General features: G+C 34.4%; 1 long non-coding RNA gene across 1 annotated transcript in view; it reads left to right on the top strand.

The window, feature by feature from the left end:
• Positions 1–1,819: 1,819 nt before the first annotated feature.
• LOC119084297 overlaps positions 1,820–17,655 on the top strand; it is a 24,637-nt gene continuing 8,801 nt past the window's right edge. Inside the window, exons 1-2 of the long non-coding RNA XR_005089038.1 lie at positions 1,820–1,834; positions 13,141–13,143. This is a non-coding gene — a long non-coding RNA (uncharacterized LOC119084297). The remainder of the gene's footprint in view (positions 1,835–13,140; positions 13,144–17,655) is intronic.

The raw sequence follows: 17,655 nt of genomic DNA, 5'->3' as shown, positions 1-17,655 counted from the left end.
GTCACGTGAGACTTAACCCCCTTGGTCATAAAAATCTATCTTTACTTTTGTTAAAGGAAATGTGTTAAAATAAAAAATTGAAACTACAGATTAGGTTCTGTAAGACAGGTTTTGGCACTTATGAAGGCATCGGTCATTTAAATTTAGACGGTTGAATGGTTATATTCTCATTAGCCAAAAACACCCGTAAAGGTTACAGGTGACGCAAGTCCTTGTGTCTTTATTACAAAATAACTAATATCTGTAGGAGTAATACATTATGCGGCTGAACTAAGAAATTGTAAGAAAATTTTTCCCTAAATAAATTGCGTCACAAATAACAGATGATTCGGCTTCCTTCTGATAATTTTCTTAAAAATGGTGAGGTTTCCTCAACATATCTGCCACTTGTGACGAAATTTCTTTGGGGTAAAATTGTTGAGTTCGGGCGCAGAATGTGTTACTCCTAGAGATATTTTGTAAGAGACACAAGACACAAGGACATGCGTCTCCTTTATCCTTCAAGCTTTTTTTCTTTAAATTATGGTTTGACTACTTTAAATAGTTAGGTTGCGTTTCGTATAACTCAAAACCTAGAAACAACCATGGGTACAGATTGGTTATGTCGAAAACAAACTGAACGCATCGAAAGAGCTGATAGAAGTTGAGAAATGGAATCCTGAAATATAGGAACCATCACTGAAACGGGTTGTTGAAAGTAACCCAAAATCATTGAAAACCCTGTTGGAAGTTGAAAAATGACCCAAATATATCAAAAACTCGAAAGAAGTTGGGAAATGCAGGAGAAATCATCTCGAATCAAAAAATCCCTGAATAACCAATTGCTTCGAAAAATTTCCATTTTAAATAGCGTGCGTTGAGGATATTTTTTGGGAAACAACATTTTTCGGGAAAATGGGGAAAGTGGAAAAATGGAAGAAAGAATTGGAAACCATGTTTACAAAAAAAGTTCCTGGTTTCATCTGAACAAGCAATCTGATCTACCGAAATACTTACTTTCTGACGATGTCATAGCGCTGCTTCTAGTATTGATTGACAGAAAATTAAACAGCGGACACAGGTAATGTGCGTCTCCAGGTAATGTAATTTCGTTAAATTATCTGTGACAGGTAATCTTTCGAAAATTATCTGTGACAGGTAATGTGAAACGCTATCTGTGACTGGTAATGTGCCAATGAAATAAAAAAAATGTTGCACGCGCCGGGGTTCGATCCGACAACCTTTGGATCACCAGCCTAGCGCGTTGTCACTGATCTATTCAGTACACGGTTTTACATGGCTTATTGTCGTTATAAGCTGAAACATTACCAATGACAGCCAATGTAGATTACCTACCACAGATAATGCACTTTACCTGTGACAGATAACATTGGCCGGTCACATTATCTGCCACAGGTTATTTTTGACAAATTGCCTACTTACAGAACGTTTTAGGGCACGTTACCAATCACAGGTAATACATTTCTGTAATGTTATCTGTGGCAGATAACTTTTCCTAACATTACCATCAGTAGGCAATCTCATTGAAAATATTATCTGTCACAGGTAATGCGAAAAAATATTTTTTGTCAGTTGTCAGTGTAGCATTTGGCTAAAAGGCTGATAAAATCACAATAGGATCGAAATTTCTTTTGTAAAGTTAAATGACTCGTTTTCGTTGTGTAAGTTAAAACAATTCTACCACTAAAGCCTCCAATTTCTATGCTTGTTAATTCAGTGTTAATGCTGGGATCTAGTGCTATGACGATGCATTAATCCGCAGCATCAATAGTCTTGTTCATTTCTTAAACCACTTGCACGTTCAAATCGAGCCAAAAAAAAATCGAATTCACTTGTTTGACTTCGTCACCGATTATTTTCACATTTCATTATTCATCCTCGTTTTGCATCTTTCTTAAGTTTATTTGTACAACAACGAACAATGGCAATGCTTTACATAATAATATCCGAAAAAAATATAAGAAATTCACAACCTTAACAAACTCAACTCACCCTCTTCTCATTAATTCAAGCATATCTCGAAATGTGTGACGCGACAGACCTGCAATTCATCTAAATTTTACCGCACTTGATACCACTCCAATTTTACCATATCCTTTTCAATGGAAAACATTTTACACAGCCATCATACCTCCTAATACTCGGAGTCATTCGTGCGAAAAGCAAGAAAATGTCTTGAAAAATATATTAATTAATCTCACTCTCTTTCTCTCTCCCTGAGTCATATTCCTTACATTCCGTTGGGCTTTCTATCACAAAAGAAACATAGTAATAATAATCATCCAAATCCTCACTTATACATCCTCTGCCTTCTCGTCTACACCGAGCATTGTTGATCGAAATGAATATATATATATATATATATGCGATATCAATGAAACATTGTAATCTACGCTGCCAACCAGAGAGTTTTATCATCACAAATGGCAATAAAATGTCAATCCATTGTAATATGGATTTTTCTTGTTTGTTGGGCTGTTTCTTAATGTACATAACATTCAAAAATGATTCGTTTTTTCTCTTCCCGGGAAAAGAAGAATTTTTTCATCAATATAAGTATTTCGCATTAAATGACAGGCAAGAATGTAATGACTTCGAGACTATGTGATGGGGATTTTACATGTAATAATTTTCGGTTAAGATTAACGTTACAATCGACTTTCGGTTGGGGAAGCCATTTGAAGTGTGGTTGAGATTTTCTGAAAACTATCCATTAATCCATCACTAATTGAATTGAAAAACGTTGTCTAACTCGGGAAGAAAGTTGGAAAAATCACCCTAGAAATGCAATTTCCAACTTTTCTTTCCTCGTTGAACCAATAACTATTAAGCTCATCAATTTTTTGTCATCCAATTAACTTTGAGTCAAGGAAAAATTTTGCTCTAAAATAATTTCAAATACAAACTGCACCTCACTTCTGAGATTGTTCTCTTGTGAGTCTTGAATATTTTTTGTCCTCAAAGTGTTTTTTGTAATCTTGTCTTCCCATATGACATTCTATTCATCTTGATTATCACACAGAAAGAATAAGAAACGTTTAATTAAGGTAAAGAAAATTTTGCCCTCGTTTTTGTCGTCGAGACTTTAAAAAAAAATCCATTTCGCTTGAAAAACAATCTTAGGAGAAGACTGTATTCTCCCATATTTATTTAAGTAAATTTATTTAAGTTAAAAAATTGGCTTCCCTAAACTCCTGGAATAGACAAATTTTAATTCGAGTAAAAAAAATCATCCTCCTTGTTTTGCATTTTTGTCATTTCGGTGTAAAGTTTTCATCTCTCTTTTTAACTCTCTTATCTTCAAGGGAAGATTTCCAATTCAGGATGTCAAAGATACAAAACCTTCCTTCTCAATCAACAATTTTTTTTTCTTAATTTTGTTTTACTGATCAACATTTTTATTTGAAACTTCTCTTCATTTTTTGCGATCCAAAATGTAAAATTTGAAATTTTCGAATTCTTTTGAGAAACTAAGTTTTATCCACCATGATGAGAAAAAGAAGAAAAACTGTCAGAAGTCTTACAAAAGAAAATTGTTAATCAAGCTAAAGATGAGTACCCATTTCGTGAAAAACCATGAAGAAATGCATGAAAAACGATGTTCAGTCCACAAGTTGCAAAATGCGTGAAAAATGTGAAAAATCACAGTCCAAAGTTAACAATTTACATTTTAATGGAGAATACAAACTCTGCGCTATTGGTATCTTTGGTGAAAATAATTACCAATAGCGCTGAGTTTAAGATCCTAATAAAATGTAAATTTTAAACTTTGGACTATGATATACACATTTTCACGTATTTTGTAGCTTGTAGTTGTAGACCGAACATCATTTTCGTGCATTTTGCATGGATTTTTCATAAACTGAAAATTTATATATTTGATGACAACGGATGAAAACTTGCAAGCTTTGAATATGGTATAGATTTCGTAAATTTAAATTTTTTCCTTTTTCATCCCTTGCAGTAAAAGTATTTATTCATACTAAATATTTTTCTTCTCATTTGTCATTCCGAACAGCAATATACAATTTTTATACAATTTTTGCATCCGTTGTAACTTTTACTATTTTTTCATCTCGATTACAAAGCTATTTCAGCTCTACAATTTGGGTCAAAGTAAAGCAAATTTACTTGTGCTCTGGAAAATGATAACACCTACCCCTACACCTCTGAGATTCTCCTCCTATGAGTCATGAACATTTTTCATCCAAATGTTCTTTTTATCTTTGTCATTCCAAGTAAAAGAAAAAAAAAAATCGCTCTATCAACCCTACCTTGAATACTTGGACTTTCGAAGTAGACCGTTTCCTATGGAAATTGGAAATAAAATTTTAGTGAGAGAGTTTTCCCATTTTGCCTTCACATGTGACAGACCATTAATCTTGTTTATCATCAAGAAAAAAAACGTTTTTGCCATCCCGAGCTAAAAAAACAGCCTTAGGAGAGGACTGCATTCACTGCATCTTTGTCTTCGCTCTTGAGCAAATTTATTTTAGTTTAAAAAATTTGCCTTCCCTTACGAATATAGAAATTTTTATTTGAGTCAAAATCGGAGTGTTGCATTTTTTTAACTCTATTGTCTTCCAGAGAAAATTTCCAAGGCTGTAAACTTTGGGAAGAGAAAAATAAAGTGTGAACTTCCGACAGAAAATTTTTCATCTATTTGGCCGTACTGATCAAAATATTTTTAACGTTCAAAATGGAAAATCTAAAATTGTTGACATCATTTCATCTGAGAAATGTTATCCACCAGGATGAAAAAAAGATGAAAAATGCTCGGAATTCTTACAAGAGAAAAAATTGTTAGCTTCAATGGCAAAATTTATATATTTGATGACAACGGGATGGTCTCGATTTGGAGTGGTAGAAAAATAAAAGTAAAAGTGTGTAATCGTTTTAAGCAAGCGATGTCGCGAAAAATTACGATTTTTTCATCTTTATCATCTACTAGTGTGTGGTGATGATAAGAAAAACGGAATTCGTGTCATCTTTTCAATCCTAAATATGAGATTAAACGAAGGTTCTTCATGTTCATCCAAAAAAAAGAGTCCGCGCGAGCCTCTCTGTATGTGTGTTTTTGTGGCTAAATATCGCTAAATGTAGGTTTTCATCTATTTTCTCTCTCAAAAATTAACCGTCTTTTGTTTTAAAACCATAACATGACATCAAAAAAGGACATTTAGTTTTGTGGGCTTCGATATGTCACCTCTCTTTTTATAGGATGACAAAATACTTCGTAGATGACTTCCATTGAATCAAAATCAAAGAATTATATCATCAGGCACTGGCAAAAAAAGTGGTCTTTGTCATCATATTTTTCAAGATTTCATCGCTTAAAGTAATGCTAAATATTTTTCATCTTATTTGTCATTCCGAATATCAATATATTTTTGATATGCATTTTTCGCATCCGTTGTAAATTTTCTTATTATTTCATCCGATTGGAAAAAGCGTATCCTACAAATAACTATTTTTGTACCAAGAAAGGAAATGACGATTTTTTCAGCACCAGTTCTAAGTTTTCCTTAGGAAAATTAGGACGTATGCTGAAAAAATCCATTTCCTGTCGAGGTACGAACAACGTTTTGTGCACCGGATAACTGAAATAGACAAAACACATCAATTTACTTGAAAAATTTCAAACTTCACATTCACCATACTAAATTTGTTCAATGAATAGTCATGGAAAATTTCATTCAAAACCGTTCTCGCACGATAAATCGTAAAGAAATGAATTTTTTCCCCCGCTATATCGTTCGGGAAAACCTGACATTTCATAACAAAAAATCATGGCAAAATATGTCGTATTTCAGTTGCCGGTGCACAAATTCTATTTCGCTTTTGAAATTTTTTTTGTCCATCAAGAAACTTTGAGTCAAATTTACTTTTGCTCTGACATAATCTCTACTTCTGAGAATGCCCTCTTGTAAATCATGAATATTTTTAATCCTCCAAGTGTTTTTTTGTCATCTTTGTCATCCCGAGTAAAAAAATCTCTCTATCAGGGCTGAGCAGGTGCATACTTTTTTGTGCTACTTCTGCCTTTCTTGAGCAAAGTTATTGTCAAAGTCTTCTGTCATCCCATACGACAACGACAGTCCATTCATCTTGTTTATCATCCCTAAACAAATTTATAGTAAAGGAAAAGTCATCCCGAAGAAAAAGAAAAATCTATTTCACTCGAAAGACAACCTTAAGAGAATACTGTATTCACTCATCTTTGTCATCGATATCCTCTTCTTGCGCAAACTTGTTTAAGGGTTACAAATTTAACTTCCTAACGAATAGACAAATTTTCATAAGAAAAAAATCATTCTCCGAGTGTTGCATTTTTGTCATTTCGGGGTAAATTTTTCAACTCTCTTAACTTCAAGGGATTAGATTATTTTAGAGATCTTCAAATGAAGATTTCCAATTCAGGATGTCAAAGAGACAAATTATGTGGGAAGAAATTTTTTGATTCTTTTAGCGCTACTGATCAACATTTTTTTTTATTTGATACTTCTCTACATCTTTTTGCCGTCCAGCAACTTTTAACATCTTTTGAGATGAAAAAGAAAATTGATAAATTTATTGCGTTGATGACAACGGATGAAAACTTGCAAGCCTTGAATACGGCCTCTGTGTGTATTTACATGTTTTCTCTTCATGGGTTTAAACTTTGCCTCATCTAAAACTAATCTATATGTAATCGCTATTTCTCTCTCAATTGGCTGTTACTATACCATAAAATGACACCAAAAAAAAGTTTCGTGTGTTTGTGGGAATTTTACTATTACAAAGAATCAATCAAAAAAGTATATTGGTTCTAGACAAAAAGTGGGTTTATATTAGAAAATTGATGATTAAACGACTCCCGCATAAACGGGGGTTGTTTATAACACCAAGTGATATGCTTTTTTAGGCACTAGAAGGTGTCAATTAGATACCACTCGAGGCCGTGCCACTCGTGTGCACATCGTGTGTCTAAAAATGCATTTATACAATGTTTTTCTCAAAAAAAGCGAACGAATGTTTAACTTTTCGTTACTCTTTCTGGGTTTCTTACTTTGTCATCCCTTGCAGTAAAAGTATTCATTCATACTAAATATTTTTCATTTCATTTGTCATTTTCGAATCACAATATAATGCACACATATATATATATATATATATTTGATACATTTTTTTTGCATCCATTATAATTCTTTCATCACGACTGAAAAAAAGCATCCTATAAAAATGCTATTTAAGCTCCACCGATTTTTGTGTCATCCAATTAATTTTTTTAATCCAAATTTCGTTTTTTTCTTTTTCATTCCGATTAAATAAAATCGTTCTACACAACCTACCTTCAATACTTTTCTTTTCGAAGTAGAATGTTTTTCCATTCCTCTAAAGAAACTGGAAATAAAATTTTACACTCTCTTTGTCAATTCTGCTCCTCTTGAGCAAAGTTTTCGTCCCAGTAAGAGAATTTTCCTCTTCTGTCTTCTATGACAGTCCATTCATCTTGTTAATCATACCAAAAGGTTAATTATAACAAAAGAAAATTTCGTCGTCCAAGCGTTTTTGAATTCCAGAGTAAAAAAAATCTATTTTGCTCGAAAGACAACCTTAAGAAAAGTATGGATTTAAGTTTAAAAAATTGGTCTTCCCTAACGAATAAATAAATTTTAATTCGAGCCGAAAAAGTCATCCTTTTCCAGTGGTTGCATTTTTTGTCATCCCGGGGTAAATTTTTCATCTCTCTTGTCTTCAGGATGACAAAGAGAGACAAAAAATGCGAGACATCCCCTCTCAATCAAAAAAATTTTTACATAATTTTGTCGTACTGATCAACATCTTTTCAACGTCCGAAATGGAAAATCTAAAATTGTTGACATCATTTCATCTGAGAAATGTTATCCACCAGGATGAAAAAAAGATGAAAAATGCTCGGAATTCTTACAAGAGAAAAAATTGTTAGCTTAAATGGCAAAATTTATATATTTGATGACAACGGGATGGTCTCGAATTGGAATAATAGAAAAATTGATGTCGGTCGGAAACTTCCGATTTTCTCATCTATGTCATCTACTAGTGTATGGTGACGATGAGAAAAACTGAATTCGTGTCATCTTTTTCAGTTCTTAATATGAAGTCTTTCATCTCTGTCGATGACTATTTGTGTCACAATGTAATGTGTCATTTGGTAATACAATCTTCATCGCAATAGTTCCATTAATAATTAAATTCTTGTCTTGACGTTATGGAGAGAAGAAAATTTTAATTCAAAGAAAATCTTGGAGATACAGCACCGTCTAACTAATTAATGAAGTACATGCCAAGTAAAATTATATGATGTGCATGCATTACATTATCACAATTCATCAATGTCGTTATCATCTGTTAAATTTCAACTGGCGACTCCACACCACTCTAATATATTGGAGAGTATAAAATATAGTTTGAAACCTCCGCCGATATTGAATCTTTCAATGTGATATTCCTTTAACTATCAGTCGCTTTACTTTACTTCCATCCCTATGCGAAAGTTGATTATTACATAGCAATTTGCCCCCTAGGAAAATGATCCATTACGCGCAATTTCCAGTTTTTTTCAGACCACAAAAAAAAGTTAAGATATTTTCGACTGTTTTTTCTAATTTCTACTCTCTATTTCGTTGGGTTATATCGTTGTACAAGTCATTCAGTGTGTACATTGTTATAGCCACCAAACATGAAGCCTGAGTGAACTTTAGGCCGTTGAAAAGTTCAGCGTGGAATCGTCTGACATTCGTTACGTCCGTTACCACGTAATGTTGGAATAATACCCCTGCACATTGCTATCAAGGCTAACGTAAGAACATAGTCTTCAAGAAAAATTTGTAGAACAGCACCTTTAAGTACCTCGAAAGACTCCTAGATTGTGTGGTTTCATTTGAATTTTTTATGGAAGATTTACTAACTGTACATCTAACAGTTGTTACATAAATAACACCAGCCGGCTCACACCGACTCTGTGTCTTTTTAGCAACCGTATAATAAACCATTTCAGTCATCGTGTGTGCATGATAAATATTAAAGGGATGGAAGTTACATTTCATTTATGTTTATAATGTTGATGTTCATACCGCTTGGAATATACATATTCCAACAGCATCATCGTGCACGATATCCGACAATATTTAGAATCCAGCATATTTAATACATAAAATGAGGTGTCCCACATTGGTCATAAAATGACGAACGGTTAACATTGCACATAATGTCCTTTATCATCAAAACTATTTGATTTTACTGCCCTTTGTTAGTTTCCTATGTGGAGTTTTGTTGGATGTATAATATTGACAGCAGCCTTGTGTATTATGCACATCAAGCCATATTTTAATATTATATAGAAATGGTGGCGGAAAAGCATTAATAGTCGTTACATGAATACATTGGCTGCATGTTTTCGTTTAATATCCATCGTGTCGTTTCAACTGCAATAGCGTTAGATAATGTTTAAGGAAAGATTATTGTTATTATTGTGCGCAAATCAAAGTTTTATGGCAATGAATCAACGTTTTAATACGTACATCGGACTTAATTTCATGGAATATCAGTACAGTGTGGGAATCTTTTTAATTAAGAAAAAAACCGTTTTGATCAGTTTTTGATTTTTACCACCTTAAGAGCAATGTACCCTTTGCAAGTTTGTAGCCTACATTTAGGCGGCAAAATATTCGTTTTTGATCATTTCTCTGCACCAAAATCATTTTTCGAAAAAGTCAACCCATTAAAGCACTCAAAAATATGTTACTTATAACCTGTTACAGACGACAGTAAGCACATGACCAGTTTTATTATCGGGTCTATTACTTCCATTGATTAAAGTATTTTTAATCTGTTGATTTCAAATCTTGTACTTCTATGTTTTTAACATCCATTTTACTATACAAAATATCATATTACACAGCGCTTGTCAATATTTTTGTCATTGTTATCGATAACAGATGAATAGCCGTATGGGACAGGTTAACGGTAAAACCACTTGGAGAAACCTTTGCAGATTGTGTAAATTTACGAAAAAAAAAAGATTTTAGTTCAGAGAAATCATCGAAAATCGAATATCTCCCCTTCTAAATGTAGGCTACAAATCTGCAAAGGGTTCATTGCTCTTAATTTGTTCCATAGTTTGAAAAGTCGTCTTTCAAGTTCGTTGGACTATTAGAACCTTTTCGTGGACATGACCCCTTTCCGCTTTCACTCCTATTTATACATGTGGTGACTAAGTAATTATGAGTAATGTCAATTATCCATTCGAATCCTTTTGTCATGATGAACAGTTGCATAGATAGACGAGAATTGTTTCAGGCGAACCGTAGATGAAGAAAGTTTTCAATAAAATTGAGTTCATTTGCGTTGAAAAGTCGGATGTTTCATTAAGTGACGGTCTAACCTGATTCTATCTTAACTTTGAGTTGATTTTGTATGTAAAGGAGATAAAGGAAGAAAATATTTTTTCGAATGTAATCACATCAAGCATTCATCAAAGATTGGGTGGATTATCTCGGTAAAAGCCCAACAAAAAGCAATTTCTATAAATCTTCCGAATTATCGTTCGAAACTGAAAGAAAATTACCTCGTCATTTCATGAGGAAATAATTTCAAATCATAAATCAAACGCATGTCATTTCGAGTAAACTTAATCCAAAATAGAAAGAAGAAAGGAAAAATATAGCGGAAGAGAATGAAAGACGAATTCAATTGGTTTCTGTTGATCCATTATTACCTCACACTTCCGTTTTCAATAACCCAGTTCATGTTGCAGGAAAAAATAAGGAATTTTATGCTATAACAACAGAAAGGAAATTTCCAAATATGAAAAGCGTGTTACACTTAAATAAATAAAAAACGAATCGCGAAATCGCGATATTCCTCCCTAAAAATCGTATTTAACCCTAACTTCCAAACCACAGTTGTTGTTTTTTTTTTCGTTGAATATTTCGATATCCCCTTTCCAATTCGATTCACCGATACATAGTATATTCCTTTGCAACAGTGCAAAATCACATTTATTATTTTTTAAGCGGAAAGACAACGTACAACAGATTATGTTCATATTTAATGCATACATCCTCATGCAACAAACATACAACAAAAATGTTTTTTTTTAATCGAAAAATCATAACTACATGTCAACATATGTGAATAACAAATTTGATATATTGCGCTCCCATTCCCAAGATGTTGCGTTACCGATATATATCTATATATAACGTAACGCTCCCGTTTACAATTGTATGCATAAACGTTGTTATGATAACGCGCTTATACATTTATGTATGCTGCTTAAATGTGTAACATCAACGAGATATATTACTGCCTATCGTTCTGTTGCGTGCAAAAAGGGGAGCCTATTTTGTGGCTCAGGGGGTGTACCACAGTTGCCAGTGTGGTTTCCTTTCCGCGATTTTCAAAACCAGTTACTAATGCGGTATGATTTGTGTTCACAATGTTGTACAATGTACTGTGTACGAGTGTACACATGCATTGGTTTATACAACGAAACGGAAAAATCGAATATTTTCAAAGCTTTTTGCACTTAAGTACATGGAAGCAACGTTTACAGCATTCACATTGAAACAGGTGTGTGAGCCGCTATAGTCAATTCAAGCTGTCTCGAATTATGGCTATAAGTCTATTGCTTGACCGACTAGATTTTCGTTCGTTTTCTTGCTTTTAGAAATTTTAACAAAACATCAGTTTAGCACACAGAGCTTAAGTAAGCTTAAGTCGTTTTTTTTAGTAGACTTCAACCGTGTTTCAAGTAGGCTTAAGCCTTGTTTAAAGTAGATATGAGGCTCATTTAGCACTCAGTCTTGTTACAAGTAAGCTTAAGCCTTGTTACAAGTAGGATTCATCATTGTTTTAAATAGGATTCAGCCTGATTTTAAGCAGGCTTCAACCTTGATTCAAAAACGCTTCAATCTTGATTCAAGTATGGTACATTGTTACAGCCTTGTTTTAATTATGTATCACCCTTGCTCCAAGTAGGTTGCATCCTTGTTTTTGGTAGGTTTCACACTTGTTTCAAGTAAGCTTCAGCTTTGTTTCAAGAATGTGTCAGCCTTGTTTCTAGTAGGTCTCAGCCTTGCTTCAAGTAGCTTTCAACCTTGTTTCACGTAGGCTTAAGCCTTGTGTCAAACCGTCTTAGGTGAACTTCTAAACCGCTTTCAACAATAATATTTCGAGCCACAAAACAGCGCCACTATTTCTTACCGGACCGGCTCTTAAGTCTGGAAACGGAAAGCATTACACTACACAATCACTTTGTGTATTGGAATTGAACGACATGTGTATGATTATGTAATTCTATATGAATTGTATGCCCTTTCATCAAAGTGATTATTCATGAACGATTTATGAAAACGAATGCGGACGAATTTCTACATTCACTTTGATCTTTGGCCGGCGATTTAATGGAATGGTTAATACAATGTAACACTTTGTTAAATGGATATGTGTACCTGGAAGGTATAAATTGATTGGTATGGAACAAGGACAACATTTTCGATATTTCATTAAATATTGCTGCTATTTTGACGCCTATGCTACTCGGATCATTGGTAAACCCTATTTTAGTTGAACAGCCAAATCATCAGTAAAGGGACGACATTTTAGGCAAAGACCCAAAATTTCTGAGTGCAGAGGGAGATTATAAAGGGATAAAATTGCAAACTGCAATGTGATTACATTTTTGCAGTACAACAAGAGTGAGTGGGAAAGTACCACAGGGTTTGAGTCATTTACATCACAAGAACGAAGTTCGAAAGTACTTTTCCGTGCGATGTATTGAGTTTTCTATGCTTGCTAAGAGCCCCTCGAATTGATAGTTTTAATATTCTGTTCTCTTAAAAAGCATACACAAAGGAAATGTACACTCATAAAAAATATTGTGTATCTCACGGTAGACACTGTTAAAATTCCATACAGATCCATTTTCTGATGTGATTTATATAGGTTTGTTCCAAGTAACTGTAAACACGAACTTTGACTGGCCGAACGAACACGATTTCATCCACAGAGCTCGGTTTTCATACAAATATTGATGAGGTTTTGTCTCTATGGATGAAATTTGACAGTAATTTGACAATTCCTATGGCCTTGGAACAGATCTATAGTAAAGTTAAGTATGTTAAAATCAATGAAGTAATAGATTTTTGTATCGAAAGCAAGTTGACAATTTGAACAAAAGAGTTGACAGAATTGATTATGATTATGGTGGCATGCTTGCTATTGGGGAAAGGTAAGCTCCGCTGTAAAGTCTTATTTGAAGTCTATAAATATGGATGAGAGATTAGAATTCTTGAAAGCTCTGAAAGTTCTTTTTTCACATTCGGCTGAGCGGAAGCAACGCCAACTGTTGTCTTTCTCTTTCTATAGAATGTGGATTACACATATATACATTTTGGAATAACTCAAATCATTGCGGATAAGCCGACGGTTCGGATAAATTAAAATTCACAAATAAACTATTTACGACCGAGCATCAACCCGACATCACTGTTTTCCGCACCAATGACTTAAACTTCCTGCAGCCATTGATTCCGTTGTGAAAAACGCCAAAAATCAAAATGAATCTCAACTATTTTCTGACCCATACTTTATTACCTTTATTTTTATTACATGCTTCTTGAGCATTGTACATCATAAAAACCGATAAAGCGATACGAAAACGACATTTTACTCGAGTCGTAATAGAACACAAGCGTTGGCAATAGTAGTTATAAAGTTATATCCATCATTATTTTACAACTTAATTCAAAAATGCCGACAATCCCTGCCGTAACTTATTGTTGATATATATATACGGACAGAGAGCATTCGTCGTATTATGCATGCATATATGTGTACGTACGCCGAATATATACCCAATAAAAGGGACGTTCGACGGGAAACACAATCTCGTTTCGAGTTTCAATGAAGATAAGTTTGTCGTAAAGTTCAATGACGAATAAAACCTATAAAGGATACTGTATCTATCTCGAATATCTGGTCACAATCACAAATCGAATTTAATTTTGCATTTTATTACTTCGAAATTTTATAGCAATTTATACGCTACTTGAATGCTATCAAAATGAGCATGATGTATGTACAACACGCTACATAATACGCTATGTATGTTATACCATTAGGGGTACTCAAAACTATATGAGTGTCAAAATGTCTGGGGCAACACGCGGCAAACGAATTTCTATTGATCCCTGACAAAAGTTTGTAAGCTAAATCTTCTTATTATTGACGTTCTTATGTGAAATTATCGCAAAATTTCGGATGTTTCGACACAGAATCTTCACTAAATTGTCATCACCAAATTAGAAACTTGGGTCTTTTGAAAAGCAACTCAAGACACCTCGAATAAGCCCCGTATGTCAATATTTCACCTAGAGTTACAACGCGGCTATTACCGAGAAATTTCCACCTGGTAGGTGCACTTCGACAAGAGCTCATAAGACGTGAAGCTACTACATCCATCTACTAATTGTGAAAACGGGTTGTTAGTGTCATACTGAAATTAACGAAACAATGATGTCCTAACAAGACTCCTCATACATAACCCGTAAGTGACATGTAATTTTCAAAAATATTGCTTTTTCGTCGTGTTTCTCAACACAAATCGTCTCGGATCGTGCTACACCCATTACAAAACTTTTGTCAGGGATCAATAAAGATTCGTTATCCCGTTTTCAGCGTGGTATTCCAGACATTTTGACTATCATCCAATTTTGAGCACCCCTAATACCCATACCGCCATGCATTACTCTGCGATATAATAAATTTATCGTCAAGATTTAAGTCACATAATTTCCTGATGGCATTTTGGTAAATCATTGGAAATCTTAACACTGACTGATGGGTGCGATAATGTAGCCAACAGCAAATATTTGATATGAAATTACGAGATGGTCTAATATGGCAATCTCCAAACACGGCTATGCAACACGAAAAGGCAATTACATAAAGTTATTGATTGTAAATTTGATCGATAAATTAGATTTCTGTGCGAAAATTGATTAGAATTTAATGTCTCAAGCAATTTAACTCACCGGAACAATGTTCTAAATGAAAATCCATTAGCGAATTGACAATTGCATTTCCGTTCATATCACAATACGGCTGAGGGTTTTCTTGTTTTGTGTATTATATTGGATGTGGTTTGTGTTATTAGAGAAAGGTGTTGACGAGGATGTGGAGCATTGTATTGGGGAATTGTGATTGCATTTCGTATTAATGAAGTTGTGTTAGATTCAGTTGAGAGTGTACGCTGTGTCAGTTCATTGTCTCAATGATGAATTGAGAACTCTGTTGTTGTGAGATAAACTTTCGCTGACGGCTGGTCACGTCATCTATCAGGTCAACCGTTGCTAATGTGGTATGTTTCTACCATAGAGATTAAAACCAATGAACTGAAATGTTGGTGCAGCAATAATCTCCTAATCGCTTTATAATCCTTAGTTCAAAAGAAGTTGTCGGCCTGATAGCTATACTTACTGATATGCTCACCGACTGTTTGAGGTGGGCAGCAAGTTAATTAATCCTAGGCTGCTTTCGGGTATGGGTATAAGAATGGCTTGAGTGTACCTCATGCGAGTATTGTTGAATTTATCAAGAATAAGATAATTTCTTAGATATGAGATACGAAAAGTTTACAAACGTGTGCTTGATAAATACTGAAATAAGTAATATTTGGCGACTAATTTGGTGAGAAAATTGAGAGCAAAAAAATTATTGAATTTACAGACTAAGTAAAAATTGACAAATGTCAAAAGTGTTAGTTACTCGTTTTGATGAATATTATACGTAAAATACGAAACGTGAATCTGATAGGTTTGTTCCAAGGCCATACGAATCGTCAAATTTCATCCATTGACATAACCTTATCAATTTTTATCCGATAAAAATCGAGCTCTATGGATGAAATCGTGTTCGTTCGGCCAGCGTACGTATGGATGAAATCGTGTTCGTTCGGCCAGCGTACGTATGGATGAAATCGTGTTCGTTCGGTCATCGTACGTATGGATGAAATCGTGTTCGTTCGGCCAGCGTACGTATGGATGAAATCGTGTTCGTTCGGCCATCGTACGTATGGATGAAATCGTGTTCGTTCGGCCAGCGTACGTATGGATGAAATCGTGTTCGTTCGGCCAGCGTACGTATGGATGAAATCGTGTTCGTTCGGCCATCGTACGTATGGATGAAATCGTGTTCGTTCGGCCAGCGTACGTATGGATGAAATCGTGTTCGTTACGCCAGCGTACGTATACGTATATAAATACGTAAATGGACATTTCGTGATACAAGTGTTGGACGGTATTGCCAAACTTGGTATTAGTTCTATTGTACTCAAGAAACATCCATCCATACATTTATCTTCCGTTTTTACAGTGCAACATGTGTAGCACGTAATTACGTAGATACGAATTGTCCATTTACGTACGTACGTAACGTAATCCAACACTGTGATGATGGGGACACATTTTATCATTCGAAATACCAGTCTATACTATGTATGATTGATCTAACGTGAACCTTTTTGCCTTCAAATTAAAACAATTTCTACAGCTTAAAATCATCTAAACAATTGTCGTACCTGCTCCAGGGGGTCCAGAAAGCTTCTTCTGATGAAAAATATTTTCTTTAAAAATCGAAGAACCCAATCCATCTCATTCATGCTTTCGCACCCTTATTTGTGTGGACCGGTTATCAAAACTGTCCCCGCCACTAATTCCATTCCCATATCGTTCTTTGCTGATGGGTTTACCATATTCTCGTTTGAAATTGACGTATAGATTTTCGAATAAGTTTACTCGGTGTGCACTTACACCTTACATCCAATATGTTTATTTGAATAGGTTTTCCCGTTAATGTTTTCCATTTGCATAAGCTACAATCGTTAAAATGAAACTTCAATTTATCAATACGAATTAGATTCGACGAGCTTGTATTGTTCGTACGGTAAAACAATTGCTTTTAGTTTGTCGATTCGAAATATTATTCAGCACAGAAATAGGATGTGTGGTTTTCGGGAATTATATAAAGTCTCAGCGATTTCGGTATTCCGGCAAAGTTTTCCTGTAAACTATAAACAAGGATGCACACACAGCCCCATTATTCGATGGGTGTGAGGGAGGTGGTTGTAGTAACGCTACCCAACGAAAATTACAAAGTTCGGAATTAACATGCTCCAATGAGAATATCTTATACGTTTGGTCCAATACTCGTTCCGTTCCCCGATACATATATGTACGTGTGTAAACGTGAAACCGAATCGAATCCATAATATACAATTCATAGCGAAAATACAATGTGTTACAAACTATTATTTTCGACATGGATTGTGTTTAGTTTACATTATGGATTGCTAATGGGATATAGTGAATGCTCGGAAGGACCCTTTGTCCAAAAACAATAATTATATTCCTATGTAAATTAAGCGTACACCACAACATTAAATCGAATGGGATGGAAGTGTTGATATTTACGATATGTGAATTTGCATCTGCATCATTCGGCAACGGTTTACGTATATAATGTTACAATGGGTGTGTGTGTATATGAATGTGTCGATTTTGGTTGTCAGTGTTATCACCTGCTGCAAAATTGGTGATTGCTGTTAATTACTGTACCCATTATAAGGTGTCT

Source organism: Bradysia coprophila, unplaced genomic scaffold, assembly GCF_014529535.1.
Source record: "Bradysia coprophila strain Holo2 unplaced genomic scaffold, BU_Bcop_v1 contig_732, whole genome shotgun sequence".
NCBI lineage: Eukaryota > Metazoa > Arthropoda > Insecta > Diptera > Sciaridae > Bradysia > Bradysia coprophila.
The sequence above is the reverse complement of the archived record's forward strand: the minus strand, read 5'-3'. Positions and strand labels throughout refer to the sequence as shown.